We start from the raw sequence: 19,126 nt of genomic DNA on the forward strand, positions 1-19,126 counted from the left end.
CAATCGATTAACGATTACTCTTTCTTAACTTTGTGACAGCCTGATCTCATTTTATGGCACCATAATAAATGCGTAAAGTTATCGGTTTGTGGACATAGATCCGATCTCATTTCTGTGCCACCATAACATCTGAAGCGTTCAAAGTTGCAAAGCTTTGCCCTTTTACCCAATTTACGAATGGTACCCGAGAAGCACAATCAGCGTAGTTCAACATGTGAGAAAGGGCTGGGCTCTGTGAAAGCGGGGGCGGCATTTAAAAAACAGGTTCCGTCATGTTGTGTGCACGGTCACAGCACAAGAACCATGCAACGAAGAGGACGCCTCGCTCATGTCTGTGCTGTGTGACGAAGAGGAAAAAAGAGCAGCAGAAGAATAACTCCGTCAAGCCGCTACAAGTTTTCTTAGCCCGGGTTGTGGTGATGTCTGTGAAACAGTAACCAACAAACTTTGAAAAGAAAAGATTTAGATCAAATAATGTGCTACACGTGATATTCAATACGTTAGTAGCACCAGTTCTCCGTTACATAACTTATATAAGCCAAAAATACTTGCAAACAGTTATTCGATAAAGTGGTAGTGGCCTACTTTAGGCCACTATGTAATGCTCAAATATGATGTGGCRGTAGCGTCCTTTGATACTTGCATCCATTTCGTGGTGCATAGCTAATGATATTAAATACACAATAATGAGGTACAACTTTAACTGTTTCCATATAAATTCTAAGATGGTTTTAAATTTCCATTTAATGTTTTTACCTCAAGGCGAAACAGTGAATTTTAGGGGGGATTATTCTCAMGTCTCTGACACATGACTACTTGCCTGCCGACATGTGGGCAATAGGAAGTACTACAACTAAATCCACAGGCTGTCCAAAATGTAATAAAAGACTACAATTGATGAAAATCTTAAATAATATAAACTATGTTCTAAAACACAGTTATGTTAYATATTGGTCAAATTATAAGATTACTTTAAACCTTTATCTGTCAGGGTTGTGAATAATTTTGAACTTAAGAGTAGTTTTCTTGGGAATGTTTTTAAAAAGCATTTTTATTCTTGCAACAGATTCCCAATTGAGCTAGGTCTGGACTTTAATTCTAACACAGATTAAATTATTTCACGATCTCTCTTTTCATATGATTKGGGTAATTTTTTTACAGGTTGAAATTAAAACCATAGGAAATGTTGTGAATATGTGTGTTCAACTGATATTTGTGAATTGCACAACATTGGTGAGTGGGAAAATGAAGCGGAACKTCTTCCACTTTGTCACAAATCAACAACTGGTTAAAACTTTGACAGAGTTGGATGTTCCGACAGTGTGATGACCCAAAAACATGTTAAAACTGGTTTTAGATATAATAACGGTGACGTTGAGCTGCTGGAATGGTGCCAACCTCAAAACTATTGTAAATGCAATGACTATTCTTAAGAGTTGCCCCACCCATACCAGAAAAYCTGATCTACCCTTAGGTCTACCATTCATGCCAATAAAGATCCTGCCAGAATTATGACAGAAGCCTGTTGCTTGATACAAAAAATKTAATTTTGGTAATCATAACTGACCTAAAACTGAAAAGGTTAAGTCTGAGAACTGGTCCTGAAGAATTGGTCCTGGCTCCTGGTATGGCCCCTGTACTGAAGAGATAATACTAAGTTAATTTCTTATGATGATATGAGCTGGCACATAAACTGTAACTAATTGGTCCCTTTAACTTATTGTTTGTTTTTTTTTACCTTCACGGTTTTACTTTCGCAATGAAATAAAAAAAATGTGTTGCACTCTTAGTAGGATCAACTATGTTGAGAGGATGACAGTTTCATCTGACAGATCAGGGGTTTGCAACCTGCAGCAGTTCAGGAGTCACAAATAGCTCCTTAGCTCACTTAATATAATTAAGTGATGAACATTTGCATTGTTATTTTTTTTGTTTTGTTCTTTTGTGTTTCCTGTGGAAAAAAAAAAGAAAAAAAAAAGCAAAACAAAACACTGACCCTCTTGGTAATTTGCGCCACAACTGCCACTGGATTCAACTGAAGGTCCTTGTCTGAACGACAACGACTAAAAGGGCGCCCTTTGGTTTTCGCTTGTTGTTTTCGGGCTTTTTGCCTTCTATTTAAGATCGATAACGCTTTAACAACTTTCTCCGCACTCTGAACGTCTCTGAGTGAGCGACGGAAAGGTACGTCACTGACGTCAACAGTCAGTGAGGGGGGTGGGGGGCAAAAACTGACGCCGACACTCAAGCCGGAGCTGAGAAGAGGGGGACTAGTGTTTTGTTTATTTTTTCTTTAATTTATATCGTTTTATTCTTTAGTGTTGTGTTTGTATTTTGCAGTATTCCATTGACAGTATTGACTGCCCTGCTTTTAAGCGCTTGCTTTCCTGCCGTTAACTTTCGTGGCGCTGTCCCCTCACGCGGCGCTATTTTGACAGTCGGGTCGCAGTGATCCAACTCAGGCTAGCAGCAACATCACATTAGCAGCGGTAAGTCATTCTGGGAGCTAGCAAACCTAATCCCCCTATTTAAGGACACAGCAGTACTTGGATTGCTTTATAACAAGATTCCCATCGCTGTAGACATGTATTGTCTTGCCTGATGGACGTTGTTAACTTAAACAGTAGGATTTATGAGCTGTGGATACTTAGCGTACATTGAAAAGAAAAGGCTAGCTAGCCTGGCTAATATTAGCTTGGTGGCTAATTATACTCTTTGGAGGAAGCAGGCTAGAACGAGAAGCTAGCTATTGTTAGCAGCTAATATTTTCAGTCAACTGCACAGCCACGACTGACCATACTGCCGTATATCCTTCACAGTGACAACTTTAAGGATTTTCCACACAGGAGTCTAAACACGCGGCCACCAAAACGGTAAGCTGAGCCACGAAGATGACTTGAGATAATCTATAATTGATGATCTACTATATTTAGTCCCATTTGTAATGTAACATGAAACACCATCTTTAAAGTCCGCGTACTCAATGGCAGGCACGAGATGGCTAAGATAGCTCACAATCTTCTTCGTGGTGTGAGAAAGATGTTGCCGAGACTCGGCGTTTGTGTGAATAAAGTGGAAATTAAGCCATTTATAGTTGCGGATGGGTCCAAATGTTAAAATTRGAATACATTTAGAGAGACGTTTAAAGCACGCATCACTGTGCTGTAGATACTATGTGWGTGTATATATATTTATTTTATTTTTTTCAGTGAATACAAGAAAATGACTTATGTGTAGTTATGCTATAACAGATGAAGTAAAATAAAAACRGAACAAAGTTTTTAATTGGATGATTATGCCAGTTTTTGTTTAGAATATGCTAATCTTCCTTGATTGAATGGATGATATCGTTCTGATACTTTTGATTTAACGTTAAAGGGACTGTATTATGCATTTTCCAAGCTCATAGTGTCGTTTTGTAGCATAATCAAGTAAGGGTTACCTTCAGTTCTTATAAAATTGTGCATATGTCAAACATAACTTAAAAKAAATTTGACTTCACACTTTGACACCTTGAAATTAGGCTTGTGTTTCTTTAAGAAGCTTCTACTCTTTCTGGCATTCTGCCTTCAGCTTATCATCACAGTGCCTTTCTATTGTGTCGTTTCAACTGGTCTTAGGTATGTTGGACTGAGAGGTGGTTTGCATGATAAACTCTGCAGATACACAGTTGTACCAGGTGTTTGCTAACTGCTGCTACCGCTAGTCTGGTGGAGCAGAGTAGGGAAGGCGTGAAGGAGGGGTTGTTCAGTGAGGCAGAAGCTCGGCTGGAGACTGCAGCTCCAAGGTGGAGCTTTGTGAGATTAAGTGTCTAGGCACCCCCYAATGGCTGCCATGGGAGATTCAAGAATTTCTCAAACATGCATGAATGAGTYAAAGCAACTCTCMAAGTATGTTTTTGATGAGGGATTAATATTATAATATGAAATAAAGCTCAAAAAGTCAATTTTATATTAAAACARCCTTTTAAATTGCAATTTTAAATCCCTTTTAAAGTACTCTTTATTCACAAGCAACACCATCATGCAAACAATACATTCTTGAAAATGAAAATAATTGGATTTCATTGGAATTGAAYTGAAGATCTCTTCCTACTTGAAGTTTAGGTGGTTGTTGTGCTCTCCCTAAGCTGGGTTTTCGCTGTACATTTATTGACCGTCCCAGCCTAAAATATTTAATTGTGAAATAATTATTTWAAAAATCTCACGTTGTAAGCTTGTTCTTGTGGTTGATGGTAGAGGTGTGCTGATTGATCGGCCACGGATCAKAATCGGCCGATTTCAGTGAAAAAGTGTATGATCGGTGGCCGCCGATCACTGTCTCTTGTTGCCAATCACCAAAACCGATCACATTTATCTCACTTTGTAGCCTGCGTGTGCAGYGTATCTCCTCTTTCCTCCACACTGCGCAATTGCGCGGCAACAAATCCTGTCATGTGGAACTATAACACTCAGAGTAAATGGGCACGTTTGTGTGTTGCGGCGGAAAATTACCTCGGGGTGAAGCACATCAAAATACATCATCACAACAAATTTAATATGCCATTTAAAAAACAAGYACTTGACAGGGTTTGGCTAAATTGAGGCTCAATGCAGGAAAAAAAGGACATCCAGAACGGCCAGATAGCAGGCAAAGCAGCGCACAATACCAACACTCACCCAAATTAGCATCATGGTCAGAAAGCTAAACAAATAATCTGAAAAATAATTTAAATCTTCGAGCTGGCGGTGTAAGATGCTGGTTCTGCTTTCGCTCTTGGACCGTCGCTGTGCTACTGGTAGTAATATTTCACAGACGTAGCGCCGCTCAACCTCCACCAGACGGTGAATTCTCACTCCGAACATCTGCTTAAAGCTGCATCCTGTAACTTAAAAAAAGAACAATTTTAAATGTGTATTAAAAATGTCTATTATGTCTAAATTAGGTGAATTTATTGCCAGATAATTTTTCCATTTTGCTAGATAACATAGTATCATTTATACCTAAAGCGAAAAATTAACAACCATTCCAGGCGATTGGCAGTGATCGATGATCGGCAGAGATTGGCCTCATGGATGATCGGTATCGGAATCGGCAGCAAAAAACCTGATCGGAGCATCCCTAGTTGATGGTTGTTCAGTGTGCCAGGTGCATCTCAGCTCTCTCTCAACTAAAAAAAAAAATTAAATGAAAGGTGTCAAATATTATCTGGAAAAATTGAGCAGTGTGACTTTCACTGTGACTGTGTCTGAATCGTGCCCTCTTTTGCCCAGCCATGTCTCAGTTCCCACCTCCTCTCCCTCTTTTCAGCTGCTGACTGACAATAGGTCCATTAACCGCTGTAACTCAGCAGCAATTTGTGCAATCTAGTGTCTTCCATCTAGCAATGTGGCACAGGTTACCATTAAGCTTTTATAATGTCCTGCTTGCACAGTGTGACACATTCAAGTCTTACGATTTTGGAATTTGCACACTGTGTTTTGGGCTTTAATTAAAGGTGGAAGCTGACAGCGGAATTTGAATGTGAGCAACAGGACTGCCACACATTCCCAATGTGAAAATGTCACAATGGGAAGTGACATTTTCAATTTGGTTTATTAATATACACTGCTGTAGTTTCTCAGTCATTTGTAACTATTTACTTAGTGCTAATTCGCAACAAACATTGCTTCAAGGAATTTTACAAGCAGAAAAGTCAATCAAATTGTGCAGACAGACTTAAAGTCAGTTACATGCATTTCAAATTGATCATAGTCATCAAATAAAGTTGGAAAGTTTAATTTTCCAATTGTATAAAAAGTTTTCTTAAGAAATCTAGTTGATTGTATTGACTTGCTGCTTTCAATCCTATAGATAGCAACAGTGGACAGTTGCTTGCATTGTGTCATTGACTTTGCAGCAGTCCCTCATTCTCAGCGCGAATGTGGTGACGACGAAAAGGAAAAGTCCCTTTTTAACAGGAAGAAACCTCAAGCAAAAAAAACCTGGCTTGGTGTGAGTGGCCATCTGCCACAACTTACTGGTAGTTTAAGAAGATAAAGCAGATGTGTAAATAAAAACAAAAAAAACGCAGATGTACTGGTCAAGGATTTGTTTTTATGTTTTATGTCCTCATTTAGGAAAGAAACACAGCTACATGGATACGATTTCAGGTCCAGAGGATAAGACGGAGCACAAAGTTGCTCACAAGAAAGACTCAGCCATTGTTCCTCAAAAAGTTTATTCTTTTTGAGGAAAGACAGAGAATAAACTTTTTGAGGAGTAGATATTCCTTAAAATTTTTACTCGATTAATTAAAACCCTATGAAGTCCTACTTGTTGAAGCTATAATTCTTTTTACACTTATTTTGAGGTATCAAATCAGTATAGGCTTTCTGTACGTTTTTTTTAAAAGTCTAGCATTCAATCATTTTAATTTTAGACCTTGTAAATACGGGTGCACTGATAGCAGTGTCCTGGCCGATTGCCAATTAAACTTTTAAAAATCTGACCTTCCAATTGAGATTTTGGCCAATACCAATTTACAGAAAATAAGCTATAAATTATTTATTTTGGAGTTGCATTTATATCTAAATATTTCTTTAGTTTAATTTTAACCTTATGCATCTTGGGGAAAAAATACTTGACTTTTGTGCAATATGTCAGTTCTTTTCTGAATGAACAATTGCGTGCTTTCATTAATTTAGTTACTGAATATTATGTCATCAATAATAAACAATGGAACTATGTGGACTGTCACAAATCAAATAATTTTTCTTTGTAACTCAGGGTGTCGTTGCAGGTTTACGGTTGTCATTGTCTTTGTATTTACTTTGTGAATTCAATAAGCAAGTTGGTGTGGCTGTTAATATGTTTTGCTTAACTTGGAAAAACCTTTCGTTAAACTGAAAATTTTCCATTTGGAGTTTGAGTGACATTTATTTCTTTACAGATCGGTTTTCACTATATCAATTTTAGCTTTGCATAGTATTTATGTCTTCTTAAGTTTACTGTCCTATTGAAGTCTAATTTCTCGATCCACAAGATGAATTTACAGTTTGTAAAACACATTTTTGTTGAAAAATGGTCATTGCTCTTTGTGTCTTGGCTATAGCCCTACTTTTTGACAGTGAAGCTGAAAATAGCAAGATTGCTGTGATAATTAGATGGGATCACAGCACAGGCTTTCAGAGCTGTGATTCAACCATCTGTTCTGGGAAAGCGACATGTGCATTTGTAAATGGAAAAAAAAACATTATTTGCATTCTCAAATGATGTGAATTTTAAAAATTGCCAATTGAGGATTACCAGCAGAGCCACATTTGCTGATAAAATTGCCATGAAAATCTGTTCTCTAGTAGTTTAATGGACTATTATAGTTTTCTGTGGTTAAAGTTTCTAACAACAAGAGCAATTTTCCATAAAAACTGTAGGTTTCACTGAGAACTAGGTTTTCTGTTTGAGTTGTTAAAGTGCTGACTCTAGCCTAGATAAGCTAGTGCTACTATAGCACCAACTGTTATTGTCCAGAGCAAAGAGCAGTTGACTTCATAGTTTTTGATTGAGACCAAACAGACTTTTTGTGGCACCTATTTAAAATCCAGTGCAATGGAACAAGATGTGTTATGAATTTTGGCCTGCCTAGTGTTTTGCCTTACATTCACAGTTACTTTTTTCAAAGCTAATATTAAACAGTACTTGCAACATCACAATTTATGCAATTCATGAACTAAACAGTTCACATATTTACAGGATAATAAAGGATGCAGGTGGAAGATACAGGCGGAAAGATTTGCTTAAAGATTCGTCAGTGGAAATGTTCAGTGATAAACCAACATGGCTCTGCTGTAGGAAAGAAATCAGACATGAGCTGTTATCAAATTGAAGTAGGACTAGCATCAGTTTCTGGTTTTACAAAAAAAGGCTTGTTGTGGCTGATGTCTCGATGAAAATGTGTGCTCTGTAACAAAACAGACCCTTCCTGAGGTGTTGGTGTAAGGGACAAATCATTGAGAAAACATAATCTATAGTGAGATCTGCTCAAGGTGAGTCATTGAATCCACTATCTACTGTTGCTAAGGCCACCAGTGAGAGAGAGAGAAAATAATCTGCTTCTCTGACAACATATTTTCCCCTTTTGTACCCTGCAGCTTGTGAATCTTTATGTGGTATCTGTTTCTGCATTGCACGAACATTTGTAAATGGATTTAAAACAATTTGTTTTGTGAAGGTGCTTATTTTAGTCTGCTAATGCCCAACTGCAAGTTTTACGACCAGACCTTATTGTTTTTGATTTCTTATTAAATACTCATAATAGCCAGAGTTGTCATTGCAAAAGTATGATTTGAGTATTTTCTAGAATACCATCATGAAAACTCTTGACTGTAATTATGTTTGATGCAGTCAGTTTGTCAGCAAGGTATCCATATCAGCTTCTGTTTCTGAATCTGTCTATAGAGCAGCATAAGTAGAAGAGTGTCTTTTTCTAGAGAGATTTGAAGAGCTATTTATAGATCTCTGCCAAAGCACCAAGCGTGGTGCTGTTGCTGCTGCTTCTCTTCTCTTTACCGCTCCTGAGTCTGTTCATCTCCCTCTCCATCTTTATTTGTTCCCCTTTCTTTCATGTTCTTGTGACTCCTATTGCATTTCCGTTTTTAGTGTTTTTGTTTTTCAGTTTGCTTTTCATGCCCATCTTTCGCTTCAGTTATATACATTATTGACTTGAGCAGAAGGGAATTGACAGCATCAAGTCTGGCCTGAAACTGGGTATGTGTCACTTAAGAGTCAGTGATCCAATAGTGGAGGTTTTTCACAGAACACATAAAGGAAAAACCAACATTTCAGGTTTTGCTTGGTGTTTGTGTATGCCTTTCTTATAGGTTTTCAATTGCAGCAGACTTTACTCACCTACTAATAAGCTCATAATGAAGAAATATATTTTCAATAAATTTTTATTGTTTTAGTTTCTCTGGTTTTAGAACAGAACTAAAACCAAGTACTGCATGTACGTTGCAGTTTTGACATGCAACGTACATGCAGTACGTTGCATGTCAAAACTGAGGGATAAACCTCATCAGTCACTGTTGTTCCTTTGACTTTTTATTCTCGCTGGATGACTCCTCTTTCTCTTCGCTGCTTTCCATCTCTAGCAGTTCTGCAAAAAGGAGCAACCAGGTTGTTCAAGTGCAGTCGCAGCTGGACTTGTTTTAGGCATTAGATGGCATTAGTGCATGGCATCCCCTTTATCCCAGTCATGTGGTCACCCTAAGACAAATTTGTCCAGGGTCATGCTAGGATTACAAAGTCATCAATTGGTTTGTTGTCTTAATGTATATAAGGTTTGCAAGTTTTAAGGGGAGTAGCTATTCATTTTCTCGACTTGTTAATGTTTTGCACAATTCTTAGACTGTGAGTGTGTTGAGGTGACTGCACTCATCACAGTCACCACCGCAGCTAATGCTGCCCTGTTGCATCCAAGTAAAATGTATGATGCAAGCGTAGAAAATCTGCCCTTTTGATGAGAACAAAAAAGACTATGTAAATTTGAACCTTCATCTTTTTACCGATGGACAACCTTGAAGGTAAATGAAAGGGTTTCCCTCCGTGCTTTAGGTGCCAAACTAACAAGAGAAACAAGGTGATTTGTTTTCAAATGAACTGCGGCCAAAAAACATTCTGAAAACAATATGTTGCTTCAGTACCTGAGCTTACTATTTATTAATACAACTCTAAGCTTTTCAGTAAGGACAACGTGCTTTTAACGCATTGATAGTTATCATTGCAATAACTATATTGGTTGCAATTGATACACATTTTCCCAACTCTAATGTTGTTTCTCGTTACCACAATGTGCCCACCACTTTTTATGGTTTTATTAATTATTAGTTTCTCTAAAATCTGTGTCTAATGTGGGCATCAAGGACAGTGAAAATCCACTCAACTGGTTAGATTAATTTTTTGCATGCTGGACATGAATGCATGTTGCTTGAAATATAATATCCTACCAAATATTGCATTCAGTCAGTCCTTTGACTGATTGGATGCAATCAGTAGTCACTGATGCTGTGATGACAGTTGTGATTCAATATATTGTGAAGATATATTGTGAAGCTGTAAAGTTGTCTATGCTCAACAAAAAGGTGACAGCAGTCATCATGTCTTTGATACTTTTGTCTTATAGTTAAATCCTCCATGAAGATTGATTAAGAGCCCTGTGACATGTTTCTGTAGCTGCTGTGGTAAGTCTGTGGAAGAAATACCTTCAGTGAACTAGATGGCAGTAAGATGAGTTCCTTAGGTCATATTTATTATCTGACTCTTATACACACTTAATTTGTTTGAGTATTTGAATTAGAAACGCACATAATAGCTTAGATATGGGGCAGGAAACTTGCAGAATTTTGGCTTCTTGTGAGTAAAGAAATGTTTATATGACATTAAAAGTGAAACATTCAAAAATAGTTCAACAGTAGGTATCTAATCTAAGAGAAATGGTGACTTATAGACTTTATAAGATTAGGGACATTGCTAAATGTTTTTTTTTATTTAACTCATATCTTCAGGTTACATAATTCCTCCATGAAACATCAGATTGACATCTTAAGAAAACATTCATATGGAGTAGAAAAGTTTTAAGTGCAGGTTTATAGTGATGTAATTTTTATGTTTTCAAAATGAATAACATTATAGTGTGATATAACGGAACTGCATATTTAGAAGTGACAAACAATGCTGATAGCGTTTTATTTACTCTTGTATATTCTCAACATTGTATGTAACTTTGATTACTGTTCCTGCCATATTATCTACATCTGGTGTTTTAGTTGTCAGAAACTGGCATGGTCACTATTACTCAAAGATAATTAGAAGCTGGGCCAAAACCTTAGTTGACCACACATGTTTCAGTTGAAGCTTTACCCAATCAGAACACGGCTACAGAGCTTAAGCAACTGCCTTACATAAAGTTTGCTGCTAATATAATTTTTGTCGCTGAACTTTTGATTGCCCCTGTTCCGCAGCATCTTTCAGCTGACGTTTGCAGTTAAGTGACTGTATGGAGAACATGCAAATATGTTGTCTAGTGGGAATAAGGTTTTCCTTGCTAATGAGGTGGTTTAATTTTTTTCTTCCTCAATCTCCTTTTCTTCCCTTCTCACATTGCTCCCCGGGTATAATTTTTATTTTTCATCCATTGCAGCAGTGCTAGAGTTTCACCAGCAGCTGTCAGTACTTGAAGCTTATTCAGTTTGGCCAGACACAGGCTGCAGATGATGACAGAGCTTCCGAAAAATGGAGAGTGATGAATGGTGCCTAGTGTGTCCTCAGACTATGTGACGTATCTTTCTTTTTTCTTTTTTCTTTTTTTTAACAGAACAAAACGAAACCTTGAAACTGCATCTATTAAATTACCATTTACTGCAATTACTCATTACAGAGAAGTGCTGTTGAATCAACTGATGTGCTAACGGATCCAAGCAGCCCTTTTAACAGCTGGGCTTCTTGAATGCCCTGCTTCGGCAGTCATTGCAACTATATTGTTACAGAGGCAAAGAGCAAACAAGATGTGTAGGGGAGAGAGTGAGAATCTGCACGAAAGGGAGGGTTTGAGGAGCAGGGAGCGGTACAAACTGTGCGCATGATAGCATAAGAGTGGTAGGCAAAGAGGGGGCTAGTTTGCGAGCAAGGTTTTTCTCTTTTCCGCTGTAGTGCCTGTGCCACATTCAGATAAAGGGGGGGAAGCCAGAAGAGACCATTCTCATAAAACCAATTAAAAAAGCAGAGCCGATAGTAGCTTCAGCGAGGAAGGTAACGCACCAGGCGTGAAGATGAAGAAAAGTACAATGAGCTGAAGATAGTGGCAGACCTCGAGTCTCTTGAATCTCTCTTCACTTGCTGCAGAAAATGGAATTCCTTCATTTGTACTACTACATGCTGAGGTAAATATTTTAAAAGCTTGGTCTTGATTGAGTGCTGCATTCACTAATTAATCCTTTTTTTTTTAACTGTGGTAAAGTTCTTTTAGTTGTGAGACTCCTGCCTTAGCAGAAGATCAACAAGGCTGTTATCTACATGTAGTTGAGGTTGTGTTGCATCTGTGTAATTGTGAGCTTTATTAAATTGGTGTATGATGTAGTTTTATTAGCGATTATTTATCATGCATTGGCACTACTGTAATGACTTATAATGGCAAGAACATCTTTTAAATGTTCTTCCTCTTATAAAAAATGTAAAAGATCCCTGCAGCATAGCTAAAGTCCTAGAGTAGCTTGGCAATTGTGGCCTGTATCTTAAACAGTTCTCCATATTTATCTAATTTAATTTAGGCAGTTCTGTTCTGGTTTTGTTATTGTTGGTGGTCTTTAATAGATGCTTACTAGTCAAGTTTGTGCTTACTGGTCAGTTTGTGCTTAAATAGATGATATAGATGTACAGACAAACATTGTTTTTTTTCTGAAGCATTGATGAGGTAATAAGGAATTCCCTTCCTCTGTCTCTGTGTGGGAGGGTGGGGTTGGTCTGGTGGGGTGGAGAGTCACCAAGAAGTAGGCGCTTCCTTCCTTAAGCTGCAACACTGTCAGTTTAAGGGAGGAGGGAAGAAGTGAGGCTTTAAAACCACTTTCATAAAACACATTTGACATTTCATCATTACCCCCCTCCCATAGATTGATAGGTGCTTTACAATTAAGGGGTATTCAATATGTAGGCTTGATTTAAAGCTAACCTTTGACCTTTCCTGTGAGTGAAATTCAGGTTTATCTGAACATTTGCAATTGCGTCTGCACCTTTATTTATGGAACACTGTGTGCAGGAACAGAGAGTAGATAGGAAGGTGAGAGGGAGGCTGCACAAGCGTGAGAAAAGCATAACAACAGATCCTTCTTGAATAAAAAAATCTATTGCTATAAATAGCAATCCATTCTAATGGTGTGAGCACAGATTCAGGTTTAGAGGGCCAGACTTTTCCTCCCCTTAGCTTGTATGGTGGTTCTGCTGTTTAAAAATCAGCACCACAATGCTCTTCATCATTTCCTCCCCTTCTGTTTTTTTTGTTTTTTTTTGTTCACTTGGCCTAAATCTGTCTTGTGTTGTATCTGGCCTGTTTATATAATGAGTGCCTCTATGTGCATGTGTATGCATCTATCTCAGCATTAAAAACAACAAGCATACATCTCCTTCTCATCAGCTGCTGGATCTGTTCAGTTTGCCTTATTTTTACAAAATGCAAAGGATTTAATGATATTCCCTTGTCGGTTAGAAAAGACAAATGCCCACCAGAGCAACCCAACATTAGATAAAAAAGCTGCATGGGTGTTGGGTTTCAAGACATTTTCCTTCTTCAGCTGCTGGATCTGTTCAGCTGGATCTGTAGGTTTTAGTCAAAAACGTACAGAGAAATGGGACCAAAGAATGTTTCCCAAACTGCACACCAAGAACTGATGTGACCAAACATGAATGTATACCTTTGAGTAAAATTCTGAAATCCTAATCTTTACTATGGGGAAATCGTTTTGTACATGTGATTAATAGTTGCGTAGTTTCCAACTTTGTAAACTGATTTCCTACGTTGTGCACCTACAGGAAACTAAGGGTGCATTTACACCTGCCCTGGTTAGTCCACTTTAATCGAACTCTAGTTTATTTGTCTAGAAAGTCCGGTTGGTTTGGGAGGTGTGAAGGTGCAATTGAACTCTAATGCAGAGTTTCAAACTTGAACGCTTGGCAGTCAAGAGTTTGGAAGTCTTGAATGCCAAGCTGGCCGTTCCTGCTGGGCATTCTGAGTAAATAGACTCACACATTTGTTTTGGTTTTTTCTCTAGCGGGAGAAATTACTTTAAATTTTTTACCAAAGACGAAAGAGAAATTCTACAACCATTAATATCTGACTCCACTCCACTTTTCTTTACATTTTACGACGAAGGAAGTAGTGCTCTTGTTTTCTTCTGAGGTTTTTGTGTCGTTTTCTTCAGTGATTTTCAGTGCAGCGGCACCACAGGCAAGGGGATGAAATGGTTTTGTTGAACACAGTGCAGAGTGAAAACAAACTGCACCAGCGGGAAATGCAACAAATGTTGTAGTTTTGGTCCCCAATTGACCCGAGTCTACTGGACTATCAGGTGTGAAAACACCCAAAGTTGTCAGTATGCTAGCTGAGGACTGATTGTTTTGTTAGAGGAAGCAAATAGAGGAGCCAAAATAAGAAAATGAAATCTTATAGCAAACTTCAAAGAAGTAAAATTTAAAAATTATTATTGGAGAAACTATATACCCTCTGATATATAACAGGTTATGAAGGACAGGAGACTCATGGGGAAGAAAAACGGATGAAAAATGTTTCAGATTTTAGGTATAAAACATCTTTAACAGATAAACAGATGGTAGAGCACATTGCTGATGTGACACTGCTGTCAAGTCATCTATGAGACCCAGAGACTAGCTTCTAATCTGAGCCAGAGCAGCAGTGACATTCCACAGAAATTATAAGTAGGAAGCAAAGCAACCATGAAATTAACAATGGGGTATTTCAAATCAAAGGACCCGGTGAAAACATGACTAACAGTTTTCGAAGTTTATTAGGGATAGAAAACAAGTTGTAAAATGTCCACTGAAGTTTAGGATTTGCTCTCTTGCCACTGTGTGTACACTTTATAGTGACAGCCTGGCAGTTTGATTGACTAGATATTTTTCCCAGCATGAGGCTAGCTAGCAGGCAACTCTAGAACCTTGATCACTGTTGTTGCATGGCAGGCTAGAGACCCTGCTAAAAGTGTGCATGGTAAATCAGTGTGTTTGTGTTTATCACAAAGGAAAATTCTCATAATTTGAGACAAGCCTGTTTTACATACAAAAAAATGAACATATAGAGTTTGATTCTTACTTTATTAACTGCCAAATTTGAAGGACTCTAATTCCTGGTTCTGTACTATAACTTCAGCCATATTAATAGAATGAGTTTTGAGTTTTGCCTGACTAAAGTAGAAAAGCACAAGGCTAAATCTGAAAACCTGAGTTCCATAAGTTTGCTAACCTAGAGAAAAGTGGAAGGACCTGGAAAATGCCTTATTGTTCTTGTGCTTAGAAGGTGATTGGCAGATATTGGAAAAATATTAACATTTATAAAATTGTAGTTTCAACAAACTACTGAAAAGCAATAAAAAAAAATTGTGTTGAATATCAGGTACCTGTCATAATCCTTTCTACTGTTCAAAATACAGCCCATACCAAATATGAATGTTTTGAGTTGTTTTTATTAGAGGGCTAATAAATTGCTAAAAGGAAAATGTGTGTATATATATACATCATCATCATAAACATAAACCTGCCTGAATAATATACAGCAACTAGTAATTTTGCAGTGAATCAAATTTAGTTGCATTGCAGAATATCCAAAATTTTCCTGATTTACACAGATGGGACTACATCTCTTACAGTGGATCGCAAGTATACAAACTTTTTTAAAATGCTTGGTTGTATAAACAAAAATTGGGACCATCTCATTAATCTAAAATAAAGTTCTGTCCCAGTAGGATTTTTAAAAACTTTTTGTCATTTGCATCCTACATCCATATACTGGTTTACATTGTGAATACAAAAGATGAGAAGAATCTTGCTGTGCATAAGTCATCATACTAAAATATTAAGATTGAAACAAACACTTTGAAAAATATTTATTAGTCCATAGCTTTTTCGTTACCGTAGCAACTTTTTTTTTTAAGTCGCTGGGTTCCTTACAGTTGAGAGCTAGCATTTGTGGCATCTTTTAGCTTTTTTTTTTTTTTTGTTAATCTCCCTCATAAGAAAAGCAACTCCAAAAGATTTTTTTCTTGTTGTCTAAGGAGGGTTGCTTTTTATTTTTTTCTGAATTTACTTGCTATGTTAGCAGATTAAAAACCTTCCAGCAGATTATTGTTTTAGTCATGTGAGCAGCTGTGGCGAGGGAAGGAGCTCTGTTGTTATTGCGTCACTGTTGCTGGAAGAAGTGTGGCAATTTGGGTAGGTGTGAATAGACTTAAATTGATTTTGATGCAATTGAGTATGAATTTTTTATTTTCTGTAGTTTTTTTACATTGAAATAGTAATTTTTTTTTTTTTGACAAGAAAATAGGCATAATTTACATCACAGAATTTGTCCCTGGCACAGTGACAAAAGTCCTCAAATATTGAAGTAAAAACTGCACGCCTCTTTAAAATTAAGTAGAAGAAAAGACAAGCAGGCACTTGTTTGCGTTCTACATGTAAAAACATCCAGACCCTAATAAAATCTCCCTAAGGAAAATGTATTTTGCTCTGATGAAACAAAGTTTAAAGTTCTGTGATATTATCCAAAACGTGCTTAGCATCTCCCAAGAACACCCTGTCCATCTTAAAACTTAGCTCTGGGGTTCATTTTCTTCAAAGAGAATTAGAATGTGAACAGTTTGAAAAACCAATTAGTTTTGAACTACAGCTAGTTGAATATAGGCTAGAAAGATGAATAATGAGTTTGTTTTTCAACATTGCATTGAGTCCAAGGATATATCCTAGTTCACATAAGAATGAGGTTATTAGAGGAAAATCAAAGTTCTGGAAAAGCGTAGCCAGAGTCTCAAACCTGGTACTTCAACGAGGAGTTGTACATGTTTGACAGTTAACTATTTGACTCAAACATTAAGATGAGTAACCGTTAACTTACCCATGAATACAAGATGAGTTTTGCATGTGAAGCTACCTACTATCTTTCCCATTAAAAAAATAGTAGATTCTTTAATAAATCTGGATGTAATAAAGCAATATTAATACTAGCAGCAATATTGATGTCAGTAATGATGAAAGTTGAACATGAAAGTTGTCAAAACATGTTGAAATATAAAGACATAAGTATAATCAACAAGGGTGTTGCTGTAATGGATTATTGTCACACCAGATTATTTCATCGCTATAGTAAACTATATGTGATTAAGATGCAGATTGATTATTAAAAGTCACATTTATCACAGTTTTTTGTGCTTTTTTTGTTCAGCCCTATTTGGAAGTCTCACTTTGCTGATGTAAGCTCAATCTGTTCATTTCAAGGTGCAGCTTCAAGAGATCAGATAATCTCTGCCCTCATCAAGATGGAGTGGAACAGAACTGCGTGTGGTTAGACAGCGTGTTAGGGAAAGCATTCGTCTGTCTGCTCATTTCAATAACTGTGTTTGTGAATGAGTCACCTTCTGATCTCTCTGAAAATTCCAGAGTGTCTGTGTGGACACCTCCAAAGCATATTTTGTTGCATGTGTGTGGGCTTTGCTGTGTATATGTGATGGATCTGGGTTATCCGAGATTTAAGTAACTCGTATTGCTTCTGTTCTGTATGCTGTTTTATTTTTGTGATTTTATGCAAGCATCTAAGAAAAATACACCGGGCCTTGTGGTTGGGAAAAGCATGGGTCATGAGAGTGAAAAGGAAAGGAAAAATATGGGGGTGTTCAGGGATATGGCAGCTTTTCTCTTGGTGACAGAGCCTGTTGCCATGGAGCTGGTCCTCCCATTGGTGGAAGCACAGTCCAATCACATAAGAGTGCAGATTGTTTCATCATTGAGAAGTTTTTCCTCTCTTCCTGTCTCACTATCCACCCCTTGCTCCTCCATGTTTCCCTCCTGTCTTCTCTTTCCTATCTCTCCAGCACCCTCTTCCACTGCTCCCTGCTTCCAACACTGAAGGAAGCCGATACATTACATAAGGTTTATAATAATCGCAGTAGCTGCTACCCATTTTTATTCCGGGAAAGTCAAACCAGCCATACTGGCACTGCAAGCCGAGATGTCCACAGATCTTAACATTCTTAAGAAGACAAGCTACCTAAGCACTTTGAAAATCAAAATCTATTAATTTCACAGTTAAGAAATGTCATTTAGCTGTATCTTGTCACAAAAGGTTTAAATGTTTTGACGAGCACATTAGAGACAGGCCAGCAGCTAAAGGGTCTCTGGTGCTGTTAAATTTTTTAGTGCCTGCCAAACTACAGTGAGGTATCTTTCTCAGACAGCTTAAAGATAATATTATTATATTAGGTGACTGTCTTTACTCTGTTGCCTTCCCAAAGCTTATCTTAGTTTGGTGAATTATAACGATTTATTAATGATTCTGAGTTGTTTGGTTTTTTTCTATTGGTCTAATTTCCCTTTAGTTTTCTGTGCACAGTTTAATTATATGTTTGACTAAAAATGCATAGCTTGAGTACTTGGAAGCTTGTTTTTCAACTTGATTGAGCATCACCAGCTCTTTGTAGATCAAATGTCATGTTGTGTAGAGACACACAGACGTTTATTACTTTTGAACGCATCCATCATAGTTTCTATTTTGTGTGCTATGATTGTATATACAGGTCCTTCTCAAAAAATTAGCATATTGTGATAAAGTTCATTATTTTCTATAATATCATGATGAAAATTAAACTGTCACATATTTTAGATTAATTGCACACCAACTGAAATATTTCAGGTCTTTTATTGTTTTAATACTGATGATTTTGGCATACAGCTCATAAATACCCAAAATCCATGTCTCAAAAAATTACCATATCATGAAAAGGTTTTCTGAACGAGCAATGAACCTAATCATCTGAATCAACGAAGTAACTCTAAACACCTGCAAAAGATTCCTGAGGCTTTTAAAAACTCACAGCCTGGTTCATTACTCAAAACCGCAATCMTGGGTAAGACTGCCGACCTGACTGCTGTCCAGAAGGCCATCATTGACACCCTCAAGCAAGAGGGTAAGACACAGAAAGAAATTTCTGAACGAATAGGCTGTCCCCAGAGTGCTGTATCAAGGCACCTCTGTGGGAAGGAAAAAGTGTGGCAGAAAACGCTGCACAACGTGAAGAGGTGACCGGACCCTGAGGAAGATCGTGGAGAAGGGACGATTCCAGACCTTGGGGGACCTGCGGAAGCAGTGGACTGAGTCTTGAGTAGAAACATCCAGAGCCACATTACACAGGCGTGTACAGGAAATGGGCTACAGCTGCCGCATTCCCCAGGTCAAGCCACTTTTGAACCAGAAACGGCGCAAAAGCGCCTGACCTGGGCTACAGAGAAGCAGCACTGGACTGTTACTCAGTGGTCCAAAGTACTTTTTTCGGATGAAAGCAAATTTTGCATGTCATTCGGAAATCAAGGTGCCACAGTCTGGAGGAAGACTGGGGAGAAG

The 19,126-nt window shown here is 37.7% G+C and overlaps 1 protein-coding gene across 9 annotated transcripts in view; it reads left to right on the forward strand.

The window, feature by feature from the left end:
- The first annotated feature begins 2,205 nt into the window (after positions 1 to 2,205).
- Positions 2,206 to 19,126, forward strand: part of r3hdm2 (R3H domain containing 2) — a 50,611-nt gene continuing 33,690 nt past the window's right edge. For 5 of the 9 annotated variants that reach the window (XM_017304910.1, XM_017304912.1, XM_008408457.1 and 2 more), the window contains exons 1-2: positions 2,207 to 2,489; positions 2,820 to 2,873. The gene's annotated coding sequence lies outside the window, so the exon portion shown is untranslated. Of the gene's footprint in view, positions 2,490 to 2,819; positions 2,874 to 11,383; positions 11,895 to 19,126 lie in introns of those variants that run through there. The other 4 variants (XM_017304914.1, XM_008408456.2, XM_017304911.1 and 1 more) reach the window with 3 other exon arrangements.

Source organism: Poecilia reticulata, linkage group LG5 (genome assembly GCF_000633615.1).
Source record: "Poecilia reticulata strain Guanapo linkage group LG5, Guppy_female_1.0+MT, whole genome shotgun sequence".
Taxonomy (NCBI): domain Eukaryota; kingdom Metazoa; phylum Chordata; class Actinopteri; order Cyprinodontiformes; family Poeciliidae; genus Poecilia; species Poecilia reticulata.